General features: G+C 44.4%; 1 non-coding gene across 1 annotated transcript; it reads right to left on the bottom strand.

The window, feature by feature from the left end:
- Positions 1–19777: 19777 nt before the first annotated feature.
- On the bottom strand, positions 19778–22109 carry LOC105046374 (uncharacterized). Its single transcript, XR_012141263.1, has 3 exons — positions 21837–22109; positions 21297–21522; positions 19778–20083 (listed from the first exon to the last, which is right to left on the bottom strand). It is a non-coding gene; the product is annotated as an uncharacterized protein (transcript).
- Between the last annotated feature and the right edge of the window lie 1747 nt (positions 22110–23856).

The raw sequence follows: 23856 nt of genomic DNA, 5'->3' as shown, positions 1-23856 counted from the left end.
CAAGCCGACTGAAGAGGCGCCGACCAACCAGCCAACGGCTGGAGTCATCAACATGATCTCCAAACGGCTGGGCCCGGGGACGTCTGTAGGAGGGGAGCCGATGAAAAGGCCACGTCCGGACGACGTAATCACCTTCACGGAAGACGACGTTCGGGGCATCCAAACTCCCCACGACGACGCTGTTGTTGTTTCGGCGACAATAGCCAATTATGATGTAAAACGAATTTTTGTTGATAATGGAAGCTCGACAAATGTTTTGTTTTACACGACCTTCTCCCGAATGCGACTATCAACTGACCGACTTCGGAGGGTCCCTGTGCCCCTGATCGGCTTTGCCGGAGACACCGTCACGACAGAAGGAGAAATCACCCTGCCCGTGATGGTCGGCATCGAGCCACGGCAAAGCACGATCTCCCTCACTTTCGCGGTCGTCCAAGTTCCTTCGGCCTACAACGCCATACTCGGACGGCCCGGATTGAACGCCCTCAAGGCGATCGTCTCGACGTACCATCTCCTTATTCGATTTCCGACCAAAAATGGAGTCGGAGAGATGCGCGGAGATCAACAGCTCGCCCGACGATGCTTCCAAATCTCCGCTCAAAGCGACGAGACGAGGGATCCTCTGACAATCGACAAACTGGACCAAAGGGAAGAGGAAGAACGAGGTTCGCCCGCCGAGCAGCTCGAGGCGATCCCGATAGGAGAAAATCCCGACAGAAAAGTTTGGATCGGATCTCAATTGCCCGACGCCGAACGACGCCGACTGGCGGAGCTGCTGACGGCCAATGCCGACATATTTGCTTGGTCAGCAGCGGATATGTCGGGCATCCCTCCAGAAACGATAACTCACCGACTCAACATCGACCCGACGATGAAGCCGGTGAGGCAGAAGAAAAGGTCCTTCGCCCCAGAAAGGCAGAGGGCCATCGACGAAGAAGTGGACAAGCTGCTCGAAGCAGGCTTCATTCGGGAATCCACGTATCCCGATTGGCTCGCCAATGTAGTCATGGTCAAGAAAGCCAATGGAAAGTGGAGGATCTGCATCGACTATACCGACCTCAATCGAGCCTGCCCAAAAGATAGCTTCCCGCTTCCGAAGATCGACTAGCTGGTGGATGCGACGTCCGGATTTCAAATGCTCAGCTTCATGGACTCTTTCGCTGGGTACAATCAAATCCGGATGGCGCCTGAAGACGAGGAGCACACCGCGTTCGTGACTCCCAAGGGCCTCTACTGTTATCGGGTGATGCCCTTCGGACCGAAGAACGCCGGCGCCACCTACCAGCGACTCGTCAATAAGGTCTTCAAAGATCAGATCGGGCGTAACATGGAGGTGTACGTGGATGACATGCTGGTAAAGAGCACGCAGATCCCGGACCATGTTCAGGATCTCGAGGAGACCTTTCGCACCCTTCGACGTCACCGAATGAAGCTCAACCCGACCAAATGTGCTTTCGGGGTGACCTCAGGGAAGTTCCTCGGATTCCTCGTTTCTCAGAGAGGGATCGAGGCCAACCCTGAGAAAATAAAGACAATCCTCGACATGCGTCATCCGAACACCAAGAAGGAGGTCCAACAGCTGAACGGAAGAATCGTCGCTCTTAGCCGATTCATTTCTCGGTCGGCTGAAAGGTGCCTCCCGTTCTTCAAGATTCTGCGTCAGGCGAACGGTTTTTCTTGGTCGGATGAGTGCGAACAGGCCTTCGAAGACCTGAAAAGGTACCTGGCTTCCCCTCCACTGCTCGTAAAGCCGCAGGTCGGGGAGACCCTGTATCTCTACTTGGCCACATCTTCCGAGGCGATCAGTTCGGTGCTCGTTCGGGAAAACGAGTGCCGAACTCATCAGCCCATCTACTACACCAGCAAAGTGCTCCACGGCGCCGAAGCCAGATATTCGGAGACGAAAAAGATGATTTTCGCCCTGACCGTCTCCGCGCAACGGCTTCGACCATACTTTCAGGCCCACGCCATTGTGGTACTCACCAACCAGCCCCTGAGGGCAATACTGCGCCGACCCGACACATCCGGATGACTCGCTAAGTGGGCGATGAAGCTTAGCGAGTTCGACATTCAGTACCGACCAAGATCTGCCCTGAAGGCCCAGGTTTTGGCCGACTTCATCGCCGAATGCCCGACGACCAACCAAGGGTTGGGAGCTGAAGACCCTAGACGAGATTCGGTCTCTGAGCCAGACCCGATCTCCACCTAGGTACTCCATATCGACGGAGCCTCGAACGCTCAGGGAAGCGGGGCCGGGCTCCTGCTCACGAATTCGGATGGGGTGGTCATCGAGTATGCCCTCCGGTTCGACTTCAAGGCCTCCAACAATCAAGCCGAATACGAGGCACTCCTCGCTGGCTTGAGGATGGCGAAGGAGCTGGGCATCGACAGCCTCCGGGCATTCTCCGACTCTCAGCTGATCGTGGGGTAGGTCAGGGGCGACTTCGAGGCGCGAGATCCGACCATGATCAAGTACCTTCAGAAAGTGAAGGACCTCGTGGCCCGCCTCGAGTATTTTGAGATCTCCCACATCCCCAGGTCGGAGAACGCCCGTGCCGACGTCCTCTCCAGATTGGCAACGTCGGCCTACGACTCTTTAGGTCGGACGTTCGTCGAAAACCTCCAGCAGCCGAGCATCGATCGGGTCGAAGAAGTGCAGCAGGTAACGTCCGAACCAAGTTGGATGGACCCGATCGTCCGGTACCTGACCGACGGGATCAGTCCCGAAGATCCCGTGGAGGCCAAGCGACTCCGATGGTCGGCGTCGCAATATGTGATCATGGACGGCCGACTCTACAAAAGGTCGTTTTCCCTCCCTTTGCTCAGGTGCTTGGGGCCGACCGACGCCGACTATGCTCTTCGAGAGGTTCACGAAGGAATCTGTGGAAACCACTTGGGGGACAAGTCACTAGCCTTCAAGGTCCTGCGACAAGGCTACTACTGGCCGACCATGAAGAAGGATGCAGCAGAATTGATCCGGAGGTGCGAGCCATGCCAAAAGTATGCCAATATTCAGCACCAACCGGCCAGCCAAATCGCTCCCATGGTCGCTCCGTGGCCCTTCGCTCAGTGGGGAGTCGACATTCTCGATCCATTCCCACCAGCGTCGGGCCAAAGGAAGTTCATCGTTGTCGCCATCGACTACTTCACGAAGTGGGTCGAGGCCGAGCCCTTGGCGCAGATCACTGAGCGGAAGATGGAGGACTTCATCCAAAAGTCCATCATCTTCAGGTTCGGATTGCCGCACACCATCATCACCGACAACGGACGGCAATTCGACAACCAAGACTTCAAAGACTTCTGCGCCAAGTTCCACATCCGGCATCGATTGACTTCAGTCGGGCACCCACAGTCCAACGGTGAGGTTGAGGTGACCAACCGGACCTTGCTCCATGGACTCAAGACCCGACTCAATGAAGCCAAAGGTCTCTGGGTCGACGAGCTGGGCTCCATTCTATGGGCTTATCGAACGACCCCCCGCGTCCCGACCGGGGAGTCGCCGTTCAGCTTGGCCTACGGGACAGAGGCGATGATCCCGCTCGAGATTGGCCTACCATCTTCGAGGGTCGAGCAGTACCAAGAGCCAGACAATTCCGAGAGTCGGAGGGCCGACCTGGACCTCCTCCCCGAGCTACGAGACGAGGCTCAAATCCGAATGGCTTCATACCGACAGAGAGTCGCCCGGTATTACAACGCCAAGGTCAGACCAAAGCTATTCAGACTTGGCGACTTGGTCTTGAGGAAGGCAGAAGTCTCGAAGCCTTTGGATCAGGGGAAGTTGGCTCCCAATTGGGAAGGACCCTACAAGGTTGCAGACGCCTTCGGGCCGAGAGCCTATCGACTGGAGACCCTTGAGGGGAAGCCTATTCCACGGACTTGGAACGCCGACAATTTGAAGCTGTATTACCAGTGAATTTTGTAATTCAATAGTCGGAATACAAGTTCAGTTTGAAAGTTTGGAGTTTTAACTCTTCGACTAGTGATCTGTGCTCATCAAGGACAGGTCCCGACGTATCGATGTGGGCCCGGCTTCCACCTAAAACTGACGACCTCATCATCGATAACGCATCGGACCCCTACAAGGATCGATGCATCTACAATGACAGGAGTTGACACTCCTTCGACGGTGCGTCGGACCCTCACAAGGGCCGATGGACTCTTATGAATGGGAGTTGCACTCCTTCGACTTTCGGCAACACATCCGCCCCTGACAAAGGCCGATGCATCTGTTGCGACGGGAGTTCATACTCCTTCTACGGTCGAATTTTCGGGCCAAACCATCGGCCGACAGGTCGATCGGGCCCCGACCAGAGAAAGGCTAAACGCCCACGCGACTGTTGTCGCGACTTCCGACCAAGCTACGGCCGGTCGAGGGATATTCGGCTTACCACCGTCTATCGCACGACGCGACCTTAGTCGCATCCACGACTTGCCGACTGACCTACGGCCGACTGAACGATATTCGGCTTGCTGCCGTGTGTCGGAAGACACAGAACCCGACGCAAGAGCATGGGAACCCGACTTACTATCGTTCCCCCGACACTGCGCCGGATGACGACCAACTAAATGCATCTACGGAAGCTCGACTACCGAACCTTTACCAAGTTCGGTCGGCTCCCGACTCAACAAACGTGCCCGACTGACGACTTCGATTATTGGAAGCCGACCTAAAGTCGGGACGCACTCAACTTTCGGGGCTGCACAAGTTGTCGAAGTCCTACCGACTTACGTGAGTTGGCGACTTACTTAAGTTAGCAACTAACGATCGGCATCACAGCAGTACTCGACATTACAAACAAGGGGAGAAGGTAAAAGAAGATTTCATTCAAGACTTAAAGAAGTTTTGTCCATAGATAAAAGAAAGTCTACAAGAAAAAGGCTGAAGCCCGATTACAAGTCAAAACAAAACATGAGACAAAACAAAACCGACTAATCGTCGGAATCGACGTCCTCCACTGGACGACGATGCGAGTTGGTCGGCAGATCTGCTCCGACTTCAGCCGTCGGGGCCGACTGATCTTCGACAACCGGCTCTGCGACGTCTTCGGCTTCCGCCCTGGTGGAGAGACCTTCCGACGCTGGTCCGGCCGTCTCCTCCGCAGCTGGGGCCTCCGACTCTGGCAGAACCACACTGCTGAGATCGAGTTCGGGGTACAAGCTCCGAACGACTTCCCGAGCATCCTCGTACCCGACTTGGTACGAGAGGTAGCCGCTCTCCAGAAGCTCTTCACGGTACTCCTCCGAGTCCTGGAAGACCTCAATCGCCCGACTTAAAGCCTCCTTCGCCGACTCTGCCTCGGCTTTGGCGACGTCTACGTCGGCCTGTGCGACGGTGCGGCCTTCTTCAGCCTTGGCAAGGTTCCCGACACTTGCTCGAAGTTGCTCGCGCTCGGCCTCCAGCTCTTTGCCGACACTGTCTCGCTCGTGTCGGAGCCGACGGATGGTTTGGGACTTCTTTGCCGCGTCATCCTTGGCCGACTTAAGCTCCGACTCCAACGACGCCTTGGTCACCTTGAGTCCGGAGACCTCCTCCGAAAGTCGGGAGACCTCCCCCTCGAGTCGGTTCTCCCGATCGACCGACTGCTGGAATTGGTCGAGAAGGATGGCCTTCTCGACTTCGAGGCCCGCGACCTTATCTCTCCAAGCTGCACGCATATCCCCAAACTTCCGATATCCGGCCTCCAGCTCGGATATGTTGAAGACCAGCTGCACGAAAAAGAGCCGACTGTTAGTAAGCCGAACTTGCAATGCTACAATTAAAAACAGAGAGAAGGAGAATTTACCCGAATCATCATCGAATAGAAGGACGACAGCATGTCGGAGACACGCTGGTTCTTCATCGCTTCGATGTCGGCGGGAAGAAGGAGTGCTAGGCATAGTTTCCTGGCCAAGTCGTGGTTGGCCAGGCCCGACGCACCCTCGGGAAGCGGAAAGTCGGCCGACCCGCCCGCCGACCGACCTTCGTCACCCGACGCCATTGGAGCCTTACCTCGGCTAGCCGTCCAGGCCCTGACGTCGGAGATCGACGGCAAGCTCGAACCCGACCGAGTCTCGGCCGACGGCGCGGCGGTGGCACGCGTCGGCTGCTCAGGTTCGCGGACCTCCTTCCGAACCTTCGGAATCTGCTGGGCGGTCGGCGTGCCCCCTGCGGAGTCAGCTGCTCGTCGGTCGGGCGAAGCAGCTCCCCCGACTGACGGTCCCTCGGACGGGACATCTGCAAGCACTGTCGGCACCGACAGTGCAATCACCGGCTCCGCCTCCGACCCGGCTGGTTCGCTCGGCGGAACCACGCGGGGCCTCTTGGGAGGCTGCGACGGTCTGGCACCTACCGCCGGCCTCTTCCTCACGGCATGCTGACGTATGTCGGCTGCCGACAGTCGCATCCTCGACGGCATATCTGAAAAAGACGACTAAAGGTCAGAGCTAAAGAAGAAGGCAGAAAAGAAAATGAAGATGTCGGGAGAATGCAAACCGACCTAAACGGGGGACCGGGCTAAGGCCGGCGTCGTACAAGGCCTGCTCGGTGACGAGCTCGCTCTGCTTCGACACCGAGATATCCTTTAGCCGATGGAAGTCCTCCCGATCATCGGCCTCCACCCGACTGTTCTCATTTGGATCGGTTCGGGGATTCCTCCAACGGACGGGAAACCCCCAAGGGGCAGAGGACGACGCAAAGAAGAACTGGTTCTTTCATCCGTGAATAGACGTCGGAAGACCAGTGATGAAGGAGAGCCCTTTCCGAGGGATGAAGTACCACCACCCTCGGGCTTTAGGGTGGGGACGAAGGACAAAGAAAACTCGGAAGAGAGAGATCCGAGGTTCGGTCGACAAAAGCCGACACAAGAGGGCGAAGCTGACTATCAGCCGAACCGAGTTCGGCGCAAGTTGTGCCGGGCATAGCCCGTAATAGTCCAGAATGTTCCGGACGAACTCCGGAATCGGGAATCGAAGGCCGGCCCGAAAATCCTCCAAATAGAAGGCCACCTGACCCTCGGGCGGGCTATTAACCCGACCATCGGCGCCAGGGGCGAACAGCCGAAACTGCTCCGGGACGCAGTACTGCTCCCGGAGCCGATCGACATTCGGCCCCGAAAGTGAAGAAGCCTCCACCTCCGGGGACGACCGAGTGTCTTCAGTCGGCTCTCCCGACTGACTACCTCGTGGGGACGTCCTAGCCATGAGCTCAAAGAAATGGCAAGGAAGAAAGGAAAAAGAAAGAGGGGGAAAGCTACTCTAGCCCTTGGAAGGAAAGAATCGCAAATGGGGGACAGAGCGGAGAAGTACCTGGAACGGAGGCTCAAGCGGGCAGAGTCTCGACTGTAAAAATGAGAGGGGTAAAAAACCATGTGGGGGTAACTTTGTATATATAGTGCCCCCCAACGGTCGAGATGAAGGCACGGCCAATGAAGGCTCCCCAGATTTCGCCGTGTGGCATCATCAGGGCCGTCCGACGGTCCGACAGTTCGACGCACCCCCCTTCAGATTGCGCCACGTCACCTCCATCCGCTCCACCGAACGTGAACCAACGGCCACACGCCACGTGGAGCGACGGGACGCGACGTTTGGTGTTCCCGACGGGATGCGACGTTTGGTGTTCCCGAAGGGACGACGGGAATGACGGTTCCCCTTCCCGATGGGACACGATGGTGTTGCTCCTAGATTGATTTTGATGATTACAAAGCAGATTGAAGGGATACAAATAATTTTAAAATGAAAAAGTCCTTATGCTCTTCAAGAGCAAAATCGTAATTTTACTAAAATTCTAATTTGATAGTATCATTTGATAGAACAAATGATTTGTAAACTATTGGTGAAAATTTTATTGTATTTGGACTTATATTTTTGAAGTTATGAAGGTTTGAAGTGCATGAGTCGACTAATGAGTCAACTCATGGCACTGTGAGCTGATTGGCACGTAAAAAATTTCCATGGCACGCTGGATTTTTGACTTGGCACGATCTGTGAGTCGACTCATGAGTCGACCCACAAGGCATGAGTTGACTCATGAGTCGACCTCTGCTGATTTGAGCCGAAAAATCCAGAAATCAGACCTTCTGGTCTGTGCAACAGAAGTCGACTCATGAGTCGACTCCTGATGCATGAGTCGACTCATGAGTCGACCCCTGCGATGGAAAATATCAGCAACGGCTATTTTTTTGCCCATTTTAATTGTCATTTATGCTTCCTAAAATTGCTCTAACGGCTCTTTATCTATCTAAATTATTTTCTCTTGCTTCTAATGCTACAAAATGCTTGAAATGGTGAAAGAAATTGCAGTTTAAATAGCAGATCAAATTGGAGAGAAAAAGATGAAGATCAATCGGCAGATCAAAGAGAGAAGAACAGAAGAGAGGATCCGAAATTTGCAAGAAAAAGTCTGAGATCAACGAAAAATTCAAAAAGAAAAAGAGAGAGGATCCACAATATACCAAAGAGAGTGTGAAAGAGAAAAGCAAGAGCTTTCAAGGAGAGAATCCTTCACGCCTAGTGTTTCAACCTTGATCTAGAGATCGTTCAAAGCTTTCAAGAGATCTTCAATCAACAATCAACCTCTTCTCAAGCATTCAAGCGTTCATCCACTTTGAGAAAATCCGAAAAAGGGGTTCTTCATTTGAGTAAAGCTTTTATTGTTATATTCGCTCATTTAAGGAGCTGTTATTGTATTAATCTGTGCTCAAAATTTTCTAACTCTTTGTGAGTTTTTATTCTTGTTTTTTGAGGATTTCCAAAACAAAGAAAGGTTGATCCGAACCTGAAATCGGAGTGTTTTGGATTTACTTGTACCCGAGAAACAAGTGATCTAGCTTGGGATAGCTAGTGTCGGAGTTTCCGACGTTTTGTATTCGGGTTGAATACAAAGGATAGTGGATTGAAATTCCCAAGTAGGATCTTGGGGAGTGGATGTAGGTGCAAGGTTAGCACCGAACCACTATAAATCCTTATGTTTGTGGTGTGCTTTATCGCTTTATCTTATTTCTTTATTATATCCTTGCAATACTGCTTTAGGTAATTAATATTGATTTAAAGTCTTAGTTTTGTTCTTCATAAGTAATCTGTTGGGCTTAAAATTTTTTAGAAACTCAATTCACCCCCCCCTCTTGGGTTGCATAGCTGGGCAACAAGTGGTATCAGAGCAGGTGCTCTAGCCCTTCTTTGATCTAATAATCAAAGAGCCAAAGATCTATGGCAACCCATGTTAGTACTTCTCTAACCGAGGGGCAATCAACAAACTGACCTCCACTTTTCAATGGGTCTAATTACACCTATTGAAAAGCTCGGATGAAGATTTTCATACAAGCACTCGACTATAATATGTGGAGTATCATAGTGAATGGTCCTCACACACCCACCAAGATTATAGATGGTGAGGAATCAACCAAACCCGAGAAAGAATGGGATGAGGTTGACAAGAAATTGGCACAATTAAATGCCAAAGCCATGAATGTCCTTTATTGTGCACTAGATGCAAGTGAATTTAATCGCATTTCTACTTGTGCATCTGCTAAAGAAATATGGGATAGGTTAGAAGTAACCCATGAGGGAACAAATCAAGTAAAAGAGTCTAAAATAAATATGCTTGTACATAAATATGAATTGTTCAAAATAGAGCATGATGAGTCCATAACTGCTATGTTTACTCGTTTTACTGATATAATCAATGGTTTAAAGAGTCTTGGCAAATCTTATACTAACAGTGAACTTGTAAGGAAGATTCTCAGGTCACTGCCAAGAACTTGGGAAGCCAAGGTGACTGCCATCCAAGAAGCAAAGGACTTGAACACTCTACCTCTAGAAGAGCTTCTTGGATCCTTGATGACTCATGAACTTAGCATGAAGCAACATCAAGAGGATGAAATCAAAAAGAAAAGAACCATTGCCCTCAAATCTACAACTTCGCCTGATTATGAAATGGATGAATCTGAAGATGAAGAACAGGATGAAGAGATGGCTCTCATCACCCGAAAATTTAAGAAGTTTCTAAGAAAAAGGAAACAGGGGATGAGAAAGAAATTCACAAAAGGGGATCAAAGCAAAGAAAAGGAGAAAGATCAACCCCCTATATGCTACGAGTGCAAGAAGCCAGGACATTTCAGATCCGAATGTCCACAATTGAAGAAAGGTCCAAAGAAGTTCAAAAAGAAGGCAATGATGGCGACCTGGAGTGCGAGTGATGACTCAAGCTCCGACGAGGAAACCTCAACAGAACAAGCCAATCTGTGCCTGATGGCACATGAAAATGAGGTAACTTCTGAATCCACTAGTGAATTTACTTTTGAAGAATTGCATGAAGCATTCTATGATTCAATTGATGAATTAAAGAAACTAGGAAAGAAAAACAAAGAGCTGAAATTGAAAAATCAGTCCTTAGTGAAACAAGCTGAAAATCTTTCAATTGAAAAATTCACCTTGATTCAAGAAAATCAAAACTTAAAGGATGAAATGAACAAGCTGAAATCTATAGTAGATAAGTTCACCTTAAGTTCAAACAAACTAAATATGATCATTGAAAATCAGAAAGCTATATATGATAAGGCTGGACTTGGTTATAAACCCCTGAAGAAACAAAAATTTCTGAAGGATATTTATGTAAATTATTCAAGTAACAAGTCTACAAATATTACTTGTTTTAAATGTGGAAGAATAGGACATAAATCATACACATGTCTTATTAACAAATATGCAAACACAAAGAAAATATGGGTTCCAAAAGGAACCATTCTGACTAACCTGAAAGGACCCAAGAAAGCTTGGGTACCTAAGACAGAAATGTGACCTTTGCTTGCAGGTGTGTCTAGCATCCCAAGAAGGAAACAGAAAATGGTATCTTGACAGCGGATGCTCGAGACACATGACTGGTGATGAATCATAATTCATCACGCTTGATGCTAAGGATGGAGAGATGGTCACCTTTGGAGATAATGGCAAAGGAAAGATCATCGGGATAGGTAACATTGGTATCACTCCCTCCAAATATATTGAGAATGTTTTATTAGTTAAAGGTTTAAAGCATAACTTACTTAGCATCAGTCAATTCTGTGATAAAGGGTATAAAGTAAGTTTTGAATCATCTGTTTGTATTATGACGAGTCCTATTAACGATGGCATTAAATTTATAGGACATAGGCATGGCAATGTTTATATGGTAGACTTGAATGATTTAACTAAATTAGACATGCAATGCCTAGTTTCCTTAAATGCTAAAATAAATGAGACTAGTTGGCTGTGGCATCGTAGACTTGCACACATTAGCATGCATTCTCTCTCAAAATTAATTAAAAAAGATTTAGTTCTTGGTTTGCCAAAATTGAACTTTGAAAAGGATAGAATGTGTGATGCATGCCAATTAGGTAAACAAACTAGAGTATCATTTAAATCCAAAATTACTGTTTCAACTTTTAGACCTTTAGAGCTCTTACATATGGATTTATTTGGACCAACTAGAACCACTAGTCTAGGAGGAAAACGATATGGATTTGTAATAATTGATGATTACTCTCGTTTTACTTGGGTTTTCTTTTTAGCTCACAAAAATGAAACTTTTCATATTTTCACTAAATTTCATCGAAAAGTCTCTAATGAAAAAGGGTTTTCAATTCAAAATATTAGAAGTGATCATGGAACTGAATTTGAAAATCAAGATTTTGAAAATTTTTGTGATGAAAATGGAATTGGCCATAACTTCTCTGCTCCTAGGACACCCCAACAGAATGGGGTAGTAGAAAGAAAAAACAGAACCTTAGAAGAAATGGCCCGTACCATGCTTTGTGAAAGCAATCTTCCAAGATATTTTTGGGCGGAAGCTATTAACACAGCATGTTACATTTTAAATCGTGCTTTAATTAGACAATTTTTAAAGAAAACCCCCTATGAACTTTGGAAAGGAAGAAAACCAAATATTGCATATTTTCATATTTTTGGTTGCCGATATTTTGTATTAAATAATGGCAAAGAAAAACTTGGTAAATTTGATACAAAATCAGATGAAGCAATCTTTCTAGGTTACTCCTCCACTAGTAAAGCATTTAGAGTGTTCAACAAAAGAACTTTAGTAGTTGAGGAGTCCATACATGTTGTCTTTGATGAATCTAACGATCTTCCTTCAAGGAAGAATGAGGGTGTTGATGATGCAGATCCACTAATAGAAGGTATGAAGGAGATCACTCTGAAAGATTCAGCAACTCCAGAAGATAAGGATCAAGAAGACGAACAAAATGAAAGAGGTGAAGAAATTCAAGAACAACCTCAAGGTACAAATGACCTACCCAAGGAATGGAGGTATGTTCACAACCACCCTAAGGAGTTAATTATCGGTGATCCTATGCATGGGGTAAAAACTCGTTCTTCACTTAGAGATGTACTTAATCATTGTGCATTTGTATCTCAACTTGAACCTAAAACTTTTGAAGAAGCTGAAGATGATCATAACTGGATTAATGCTATGCAAGAAGAACTTAATCAATTTGAAAGAAATAATGTTTGGACCTTAATAACAAGACCTAAAGATTATTCAATAATTGGCACAAAATGGGTCTTTAGAAACAAATTAGATGAGCATGGAAATGTAATTAGAAATAAAGCAAGACTGGTTGCTAAGGGATATAATCAAGAAGAAGAAATTGATTTTGATGAAACCTTTGCACCTGTTGCTAGATTAGAAGCCATTAGACTTCTACTTGCTTATGCTTGCTTTATGAAATTCAAACTATTTCAAATGGATGTTAAAAGTGCATTTTTAAATGGATATATTTCTGAAGAAGTATATGTAGAACAACCCCCTGGATTTGAAAATCATGCTTTTTCCAATCATGTCTTTAGATTAAATAAAGCTTTATATGGTCTAAAACAAGCACCTAGAGCATGGTATGAAAGGCTAAGCAAATTTCTACTAAATAATGGTTTCTCAAGAGGCAATGTAGATACAACCCTATTTATTAAAAGAAACCAAAATGATATGCTAATTATACAAATTTATGTTGATGACATAATTTTTGGGTCTACTAATGAATCCCTTTGTCAAGACTTTGCTAAGCTTATGCAGGGAGAGTTCGAGATGAGCATGATGGGAGAACTCACCTTCTTCCTCAGACTCCAAATCAAACAATCAAAAGAGGGAATCTCCATCACCCAAAGCAAGTACACCAAGGAACTACTCAAAAGATTTGGAATGGAGAACTGCAAACCAATTGGCACACCAATGAGTCCCTCATGTAAGCTTGACAAGGATGATGAAGGTAAAAGCGTAGACTTAAAATACTATAGAGGTATGATTGGCTCATTATTATATCTAACTGCAAGTAGGCCTGATATCATGTTTAGTGTTTGCTTATGTGCTAGATATCAATCTAATCCTAAGGAATCTCATTTGAATGCTGTTAAAAGAATCCTTAGATACTTAAATGGTACACAAACTATAGGGTTATGGTACTCTAAGGACTCACAAATTAATTTGTTAGGATATTCAGATGCTGATTTTGCTGGATGTAAATTAGATAGAAAAAGCACAAGTGGAACTTGCCAATTTCTTGGAGTTAACCTAATCTCATGGTTTAGCAAGAAATAAAATTCGGTGGCACTGTCTACGGCTGAGGCCGAATACATTGCAGTCGGAAGTTGTTGTGCTCAAATCTTATGGATTAAGCAACAACTCGAAGATTTTGGAATCAAACTTAATGAAACACCAATAAGATGTGACAACACAAGTGCCATAAATCTATCTAAAAATCCAATACAACACTCAAGATCCAAACATATTGAAATAAGACATCATTTTATAAGAGAACATGTTCAAAACAAAAATATAATTCTTGAATATGTTTGCACTGAAAATCAATTAGCCGATATCTTTACAAAGGCCCTTAGTGAGGATAGATTCTGTGAAATTAGGAGAAATCTAGGAATTCTAGATCCATTTGCCTAAAATTTCTCAATTTTCAAAGAATTGATTAGAGCTCAATTTTTAACATCCATCCTGGTCCCAAAAGCTCAGATTTATCACTCTAAAAACTTATCATTGAGCAAAATTCTTTCTCCCAAAATTTCGAATTTTTCTGGAATTTATTTGTATTTTTTCTGAATTTTTGAACTTCATGAGTCGACCCCCATGAGTCGACTCAATGGCAAACTTGTAAATCCCACAAACTCCCCACGGGCTCATTGTTTTTAAACGGGAACCCTGTTTGTGAGACGACTCATCTTCTCATCGTCTTCCTTCCGAAAGCCGTTCTTTCCAACTCTTTCTTGCTCCAAAACCAAGGATTTATCTCGAGGCAATTCTCCCTCCTACTCTCCACCAAAAATTGCCTCCTTGGAAAAGAGATTTCTCGTGATTTCTCGCATTGCTCGGCGCGGTTGGAACGTGCCCTAGCACTTCATCGAACTTCCAAAATCCACTTCTTTTCTCCACTAAAATTCTTCTTTACTCTCTTGTGATCCCTCCTCTCAATTCAAGTCTTCTTGTCTGCTACTTTATTGGATATGGCTCCAAAGATGAAACTTCCCCAAAGAAGGAAATCAATCCGTGAGCCTGAGAAATTTGTCCGAAAGAAAAGGCATGCTCAGTCTTCCAGTGTTCCCGATCCAGTTTCAGTACCTGCTCAAGGTCCCTCTCAATTCTCCATAAGCCCCAGTGTAAATCCTCTTTCTGATAGAAAAGTAGAAACCGGAAAAAATATAGATTTTCGGTTCTTTGAGAAAGAAGGCTTTACTTTTGCTACCAAGATCAAAAATCAAGGATGGGAACTCTATTGCTCTCTTAAGGAAGTCACCTATGTTGACCTTGTTAGAGAGTTCTACCAGAACCTACATTATGGAAACGGGTCAGTGACTTCAACAGTCAAGGGGATTGACATATGCTTGGATTCTAGGATATTGGGAGATATACTTCAGTTGCCTAGTGAAGGATACTCATATATGGAACTCCCAATTAAAGAAGAAGGGATCAGAATTATCTTAGGAGAAGCTTTTTCAGGAAGTTTAAACAAATTGGAAGCAAAGCTATTATCCATTGAGATGAGGGTCCTGCATCAGATTGTAACAAAACTCTTCTTTCCTAGGAGTGGTAGGCATGATCTATTATCTGACAGAGATGTATGTGTCATGTTTCATATCATCACTCAGACCCCCCTAAACCTCTCTGCACTTATGATAGAGGCCATGAGAGAAACTTTGAACAGATCCAAGGCACACTTGCCTTATGATATGGCCCTTACTAGAGTATTTAGAAGGTTTGGAGTTAGCTGTGAGGGGGAGACACCTACCAAACTCTCACATGTAGACACTTTCAACCAACACAGCCTGCACCGAATGGGAATTACAAAGACTGTTGGTGGTTGGATCAAGGGCTCTGAAGAAAGAGCTGAGGAGAGAGCTGAGGAAAGAGCTGAAGACAGAACTGAAGGCAGAGTAGAAGAAGAAGGTCCATCTTTTCCTGTACATGACTTCAGGGAAGCATCACCGGATACCCAGTTCATTCCTGATACTGAGGCTGGCCCTTCTGAGTTTACTAGGATGCCCACACCAGTGTATCAGCCAGAGAGTAGAGCACCTCATTCAGAGTTCAGACTGGCTGACGATCAGATCGAGCATATATCTCAGCGTGTGGCTTCTTTGCTGTCTAGCCAGTGGGGTAGTACTTCTTTTGCACCTGGAGCTACCTCTTCTGATCAGACCATTACTCCCCACATCTCCACTGTGTTTCAGATGATTTCAGATCAGTCCATCAGGATACAGCAGCTTGAGGATACAGTCTGGAGACTGACTGGCAGAGTTTTTGACTTGCAGGGGCAAGTCCTTGCATTGGCCCATCCCCAGCCACAGGAGTCTACTATTGAGGTCGCAGACCTCACTGCAGAGGCTGGCAGGCTCAGAGGAGCTCTAGAAGGTGGATATGAATTACTGAGGAAAGAGATCCGAGGATCGAGTGAGCATGCTACCACCCAGTTCACTGCTCTACTTCAATCTGTTTCCAGAGCACTGAACGTACTTGATTCTATTAGACTCACCCTTTCTGTTCAGTCCCTAGCATCTCAGCGTTCTCAGCTACCCAGTTCATCTCGTTCTCCTGCTCGTGCCAGAGGCAGACGGGGTAGAGGACGCACTTCTGATCCATCATCTCCTCACCCTATCTCTGATGACTCCGATCATTGACTTATCTTGATCTATACCTTGGGGCCATGTATTGACATTTAGCTGGTTGAATTTTATGTATTGAAACAATTATGATATTAATGGAATCATCTTTTTTTCTACCTCTTTGTAATGATATCGATCATATTTTGGTTATATATTTTCTTCTTGTGGAAATATTGTCTTCTCCTTGTTGTTGTCTGCTCTTGATAATTGCTATATTAAGGGGGAGCAAATATCTGTAAAAAACTCTAAAAGGGAAGAAATTAAAGAATGTTTCAGAAAAAGGAAGAGTTAACTATGTTTGATGATGTCAAAAAGGGGGAGAAATTAAACAAAAACAAAAAAAATTAAAATTAAAAAAAAAAAAAGCAAAACCCAAAGCAAAACCCTAAATTATGAGAAAAAAGGGGGAGAAATTAAAGAAAAACAAAGATTGAAAGATTAAACCAAACTGGAGAAAATAAATAAAAACAAGAATTGAAAGATTAAACCAAACTTGAGAAATTAAACAAAAATTGGAAGATTAAAATATATATATATATATATATATATTGGGAAACAAATATTGGAGAAATTAAACAAAACTTTGAGAAATTTGGTATCGAAATTTGGTATCAGACAGAACTTAAACAAAAAGCCATCCATCAAAAGCAAAATCATAAGTACAATGCAAATAAGTATTTTTTTTTATATGCTCTAATATATTTCAAAATTCAAACTTACTCTGATACATCTTTTGAAATTTTATTTACCTTGATACAACTTAAGAAATTTGATTTACTCTAATACACCCTAAAATTTCTTTTAACTTGCTCTGATACATGATAAAATTTGATCTGATACAGTGTGAAAGTTTCTCTGATATATTATAACATTTGCTCTAATACAGTGTGAAATTTTCTCTGACATTTGCTCTAATACAGTGTAAAATTTTCTCTGATATATTATAAAATTTTCTTGCTCTGATACATTGTAAAATCTTTTCTGATATCATTGTAAAAATTATTTTTTCTTGCTCTGATACATTGCAAAAGTTATTTATCTTCTCTTGCTCTGATATATCTTAAACTCAAAATGATCTAATACCCTTTTCAAATCTTTAAGAAAATGGACAAACTATTTTTGCATTTATATTACATGCCAAAAGAATCATACTCTTTTCAAGCATATACACCTATAATGGATTCTTTTGAAATTAATACATTAACATAAATATTTTTGTTCAAATGTTTTGTCATCATCAAAAAGGGGGAGATTGTTGCTCCTAGATTGATTTTGATGATTACAAAGCAGATTGAAGGGATACAAATAATTTTAAAATGAAAAAGTCCTTATGCTCTTCAAGGGCAAAATCGTAATTTCACTAAAATTCTGATTTGATAGTATCATTTGATAGAACAAATGATTTGTAAACTATTGGTGAAAATTTCATTGTATTTGGACTTATATTTTTGAAGTTATGAAGGTTTGAAGTGCATGAGTCGACTCATGAGTCAACTCATGGCACTGTGAGCTGATTGGCACGCAAAAAATTTTCATGGCACGCTGGATTTTTGACTTGGCACGACCTGTGAGTCGACTCATGAGTCGACCTCTGCTGATTTGAGCCGAAAAATCCAGAAATCAGACCTTCTGGTCTGTGCAACAGAAGTTGACTCATGAGTCGACTCCTGATGCATGAGTCGACTCATGAGTCGACCCCTGCGACGGAAAATATCAGCAACGGCTATTTTTTTGCCCATTTTAATTGCCATTTATGCTTCCTAAAATTGCTCTAACGGCTCTTTATCTACCTAAATTATTTTCTCTTGCTTCTAATGCTACAAAATGCTTGAAATGGTGAAAGAAATTGCAGTTTAAATAGCAGATCAAATTGGAGAGAAAAAGATGAAGATCAATCGGCAGATCAAAGAGAGAAGAACAGAAGAGAGGATCCGAAATTTGCAAGAAAAAGCCTGAGATCAACGAAAAATCCAAAAAGAAAAAGAGAGAGGATCCACAATATACCAGAGAGAGTGTGAAAGAGAAAAGCAAGAGCTTTCAAGGAGAGAATCCTTCACACCTAGTGTTTCAACCTTGATCTAGAGATCGTTCAAAGCTTTCAAGAGATCTTCAATCAACAATCAACCTCTTCTCAAGCATTCAAGCGTTCATCCACTTTGAGAAAATCCGAAAAAGGGGTTCTTCATTTGAGTAAAGCTTTTATTGTTATATTCGCTCATTTAAGGAGCTGTTATTGTATTAATCTGTGCTCAAAATTTTCTAACTCTTTGTGAGTTTTTGTTCTTGTTTTTGGAGGATTTTCAAAACAAGGAAAGGTTGATCCGAACCTGAAATCGGAGTGTTTTGGGTTTACTTGTACCCGGAAAACAAGTGATCTAGCTTGGGATAGCTAGTGTCGGAGTTTCCGACGTTTTGTATTCGGGTTGAATACAAAGGATAGTGGATTGAAATTCTCAAGTAGGATCTTGGGGAGTGGATGTAGGTGCAAGGTTAGCACCGAACCACTATAAATCCTTGTGTTTGTGGTGTGCTTTATCGCTTTATCTTATTTCTTTATTATATCCTTGCAATACTGCTTTAGGTAATTAATATTGATTTAAAGTCTTAGTTTTGTTCTTCATAAGTAATCTGTTGGGCTTAAAATTTTTTAGAAACCCAATTCACCCCCCCTCTTGGGTTGCATAGCTGGGCAACAGACGGTTCCACTTCCCGATGGGACATGACACCTGGCGCCGATTTTATCGCTGACACCAGCGGGACATCCGACACGGCGGGGCGTCCGGCGCCGACATGACACCTGATGCTGACAGGACGAGACATCTAACGCCGACTAGACGATGGACGCCAGCAAGCCTCTCGACATTTATGAGGCGCCTGACACCGCATCAACCGGCGGTACGGTCGGATCCTCGCGTACGACAAATCCACTCCTAGTCGCCAGCTCACCGTCCGACTTAGGAGTGGAGGGGGGCAACTGTTGGGGAATACCGACTGACCGACCGACTGGCCGACCGACCGACCGACCGACCGACCGACTGGCCGACCGACTGACTGGCCGACTGACCGACTGGCCGACTGGCCGACCGACCGACGGCCGGGGGCGCCCGACTGACGGACGCCACTACCGGCCATTCAACGGTCCATCGCCGACTAGGGATATATCGGGCACATCTTTCCCGACCGACTGAACCCAGAGGCCTGATGGCCGACTCATGGAAAGCTCGCCGATCGATCGGAGGAACCCAACGCCACTCTGCTGGCCGCCGACCTAGGGTCGGCCTACTCCTCCAACCGCCGTACAGCCGCCAGACCTTGTCAGCTCTGACAGCAACATGCGGCACGGCCATTTTGGGACGTTGTCCTGCCAGGGGCATTGTCAACCCTGATGATTTGACAGCCCCCGCGGCGATGTGACATTTTCACGGCGACATGACGTTTTCACGGCGACTCTGACAGTCCACAGTGGGTTGACAGTTCCTCACTTGTCCGCGTCATTAATGACGGCGCCATACTGTGCTCCGCTATATATACCGGGGAAGGCAACAGTGCAAGGGATCGATCCGCTCGTCTCTCCCACATACGCAGGCTCGCTCCTCTCTCTCTCTCTCCCCCTCAGAGCTCTCTGTCTACATTTCACTGTTGGCTGAAGGGGCTGCAGCTGCTTTAACATCATTAGACGGCATAGTAGGAGCTGCTGCAAGGATGGATTTCATGTGTGGATCAGGTGGGGAGTGCTTAAGCTTCAGCAGTATCTGGCGCATTCTTGATAGATCAGCAGGCTTCCCATGTTTTGGGCGCTGGATTATAAGAACCAATGACTTCTTCTCCTCTTTCTTCCCCCTTTTTTTTTTCTTCTCTAGCACTGGCACATCACAAGGGATAAGCTCTGCAATTGCCTTCCAGAATTCTTTTCCGCCTCAGCATGAAATTTTGCTTGATTGGCCAGAAAGAGCTAACATCCAAGGATATTCAACAAATGTATCAGAAAACAATCAAAACAACAGGCAGAATGTTTCAGTTTACAGTGTCAAAATTCTAAAACAGGACTGGTCGGGAAACATATGAACATGGAGTTAAATTTATACAGACCATATGTACTGTACCATAGCAATTAACAAGCCTTACCAGCTTATAGACATAGTTTTGCCCAGTCTTTGAAAACCAACTCAAATCGTATGCCACTTCCTCTATCTAATCATTACCACTAAAACGGCCTTGCAATTATTTTAATAAAATGTCTTGGTTCTAATTGAGAGTCTCATAACTTGCAGCAACATTGAACAACATTTACCCTGTTCTATTCCTATTGGAGACTTTCTGTGCATATCTAGGTATGCAATCAAAATTAAGTATTTCAAATCTTTTGTCCTGAACACTAGCTACACTTTTAACTCTTCCCATAACCCACCAAAGTTGAATATATTTCTTTATCTTGGTTTAGCCATTTTTGCTCTTCCTTTAGTCTCGTGCATTCCCAAAATTTCCTGGTCACAAATTTCCCTAATGTCATAAGCAACACCAATATGAATCAGAGTTAATATCGAGACTTATTGCATCTAAAACAAGCATAAATGGGATGAGCCCTTAGTTAAGGCCCACCATGCCGACCATCCCCTAACTCTTTCCATGGGCACACGTACACGTTATAAAGCCATCGGCCTGCGACATGCACGTATCAGACAATTTGTTGCGGAAAGTGAATAATAACAAAATCAATCTAACTAGGCTCAGACAACTGACTTGCAAAGATAAACTTGTAATTCCAGAGAGTGATCAATGATAGAGAGGGATATGTCGGTGATAATCTTAACATGCAATAACCACAGAAAAATAAAACAGGAAGGAGATATACAAAAATTGCTGCCAGAAAGGATAATAACCAACAAACCGGTCAAGTAGAGGGTATGTCTTAATAGCAATGTACCACTTTATGGTCAAATTCTATGTGCATAATTGTTGAATAACCATCATTTGAAAATTTTCTACAAACATCAGGACATGCAAGAACTGATGGATTTTACAAGAACAAATTTCTCATGCAATATCAGAAAACTTCGGCAAAAGATACTTAAAAGAGTGCCCTAAGAACCGCGAATTTGTTTCATTCAGATACCTGATTCCAGCATTTTGTGGAAATAGTATTTAACAGCATTCATCCCACTCACCTTCTACTTGTCCCCGTTATTGGCTTTATTAGTTTCACAGTTAATTTTTCTCCTCCTCAGGAAATCAATTTTGTAATCCTCATCTTCCTCCCTGATTTGGTTGACTAACTCTTTCTCCCTCCTTTCCTTTTTCTTGAAGCTGTAGAGCATTTTGCCCGCCAGTCAACAAATGAGATAAGGAGGTTATAAGTCTATGCACCATGGCCACCATCCAAACTCATTTTGCCTGCCAGTCAACAAACAAGATAAGGATGTTATAAGTTTATTTATAGTGGCCACCATACCAACTTTCTCCCCTCTGACAATGGACGGAAAACTAGATTTCCAACACAAAAAGTGCTGTAATTACATGAACATAACAAACAGAATTCCCGTCCCATATGGAGGAAAATTCCAGCAAAACTTGATGGAGGAGAAGCTAGTACACATCATCTTTGTCGGCATCCACATCTAAAGAAAACAATAGACAGAAACTACCATATAACATCTCACATGAAGAACACAAACCGTCAGCGGGGCAAACTAGTGATGATACTCTACCTTGAGGTGGTAAGTTCTTAACAGAGGTAAGATCGTGGAGTCGAGAAAAAACTTCTAGCCGTTGGTTTCCACTTCGATCGAATTTGATTCAGGTGCATGAACCTCACTCGGGTGTTAATTCAAGTGGTTCTTTTTCTTCCCCCTTTTTTAACACGGTGCCAGATCAAAAGATCGATGTTCAGGAGAAGACAAAAGAAACCGAAGAAAGAAATTGGAGATGGATGAGATCACGCGGAATGGAAATCAGATCGAACAACAAAATAGATGAGAATAATAGCAAGGCACCGCCTCCATTCTCGGAGTATAAAGTCCTTAGTTAATTATCTAAGTTAGATTTGGATCTAAATCCTAATTAGATTAGAATTAATAATTTTTTTAAATTTATTTCAAGACAGATTCGAATTGGATTCGAATTGAATCTAATCTGAACCAAATTAGATTTGGTGCACTTAGTCATATTTCTCATGCATTCTCTCATCCATATGGTTGACCAAGATGGAGGAGAGGGTGCTGAAAATAGCCCCCTCCCCTTGGACATGCAGCATGGTAAAGGGAGGCACAAGTTGATACCTCACCTACATCCATTACGAAACCTTTTGTTTTATAGAGTTTGGATTTGATATAAACTTAGAGGATCCTATTCCTAACCTCTAAAGGTATTTGATTTGATCTAAGATTTCTTATCTATTTAAGGATGTGTTTGGAGAAGGAGAAAATCAATCTAGGCATGAGCAAGGACTTGGGCATCCCCTCTTCTCCTGGGCATCTCTCTCCTCTTGGCATCCTCCCACCCCTTCAGGTGTGGCATGTGGGCTCCTTTCTAGGCTTCGAGATCTGATCTCAAAGCCCTCCTCTCCTCCCCTTTCGAATAAGAGCTTTATCCCTCTTTCCTACATTGGTTGCCATGCGAGCGAAGTAGAGGGTCTGAACATCCGGATCTCGCAAAGCAACTCAATTCAGAAATCAATCAACCTTGATTAAAACTTCTACTACGAATCAAGATAAGATTTCATAAATGTTATGAAAATTTTAATTACTAATCTATTCAATTTTCTTTCGACATCCAATGCGATCAAACAATTTTTTCTTCACAATCTAAATCTGATTTGATTTGACCCAAAAAAAGGATAGAACCTAATCCAATTAGAAACCCAATCTCCTCAATAAATTCCTAATCTAATTCGGAATTAACTGAATCTAAATTCTGATGAAATCAAAAATTAGTCTCCCTTACATTCAGACTTGATCCAATCAAACTCAATCTAAGTCAAATTGAATCCAATTCAATTAGACTTCATCCAAACCTCATTGCTCAATCAAATTATTGGTAACATGCACACCGATGCATAGGCAACTCTTTGCCCAGATGCTTCACTAAGCATGTTGCAGCGACTTGGAGTCTAAGTCATGTGGGCTCACCTAACAATTATTGTCCACATTTCTTAGTTAAGCCCGACCCATCATTCACAAGTAGGTGCAAGACCGTCATTAGGTCCCTCATCTAATAGTTATTGGGTCCAACCCCATTCTTATCCTGGAGCAACTCTTTGCTAATAAAGTGGTTGCGTGTTTCCGATAAACCTGAACCACTGTAACCAGCTGAGAACAATCAACACCGATAGCACGTCCACACATCTACAACAGTGGAGACCTATGGACTTAATATTTATGAAGAGGTTTATGTTTTAGGTCTCATCTAATCAGTCATTATATGATCGATCTAATTGACATGGGCTAAATCCAACTGCTAAGCAACCTAGTTCAAGACCCAATCTTCCAAATTGGTCAGGTAGTGGAGATCGGTGGGGGTCCCCTCATTGCCTTCCTAAGATATCAATAAATTGGCCAGGTCGGCTAATGGAACCAATTAAATAACTATGTCTCATTAACTTGTTTAGACACCAATAGGTCGATTGATCAGAATTGGTTAGCTCAAGCGAATCGGGCTCAAACCAACGAACCAAATTAGGTCTTTAGGTTAATCGATTCTACATATAAAATTCAATCGATTTAATCAACA

The sequence above is a fragment of the Elaeis guineensis genome, chromosome 5 (genome assembly GCF_000442705.2).
Source record: "Elaeis guineensis isolate ETL-2024a chromosome 5, EG11, whole genome shotgun sequence".
Taxonomy (NCBI): domain Eukaryota; kingdom Viridiplantae; phylum Streptophyta; class Magnoliopsida; order Arecales; family Arecaceae; genus Elaeis; species Elaeis guineensis.
The sequence above is the reverse complement of the archived record's forward strand: the minus strand, read 5'-3'. Positions and strand labels throughout refer to the sequence as shown.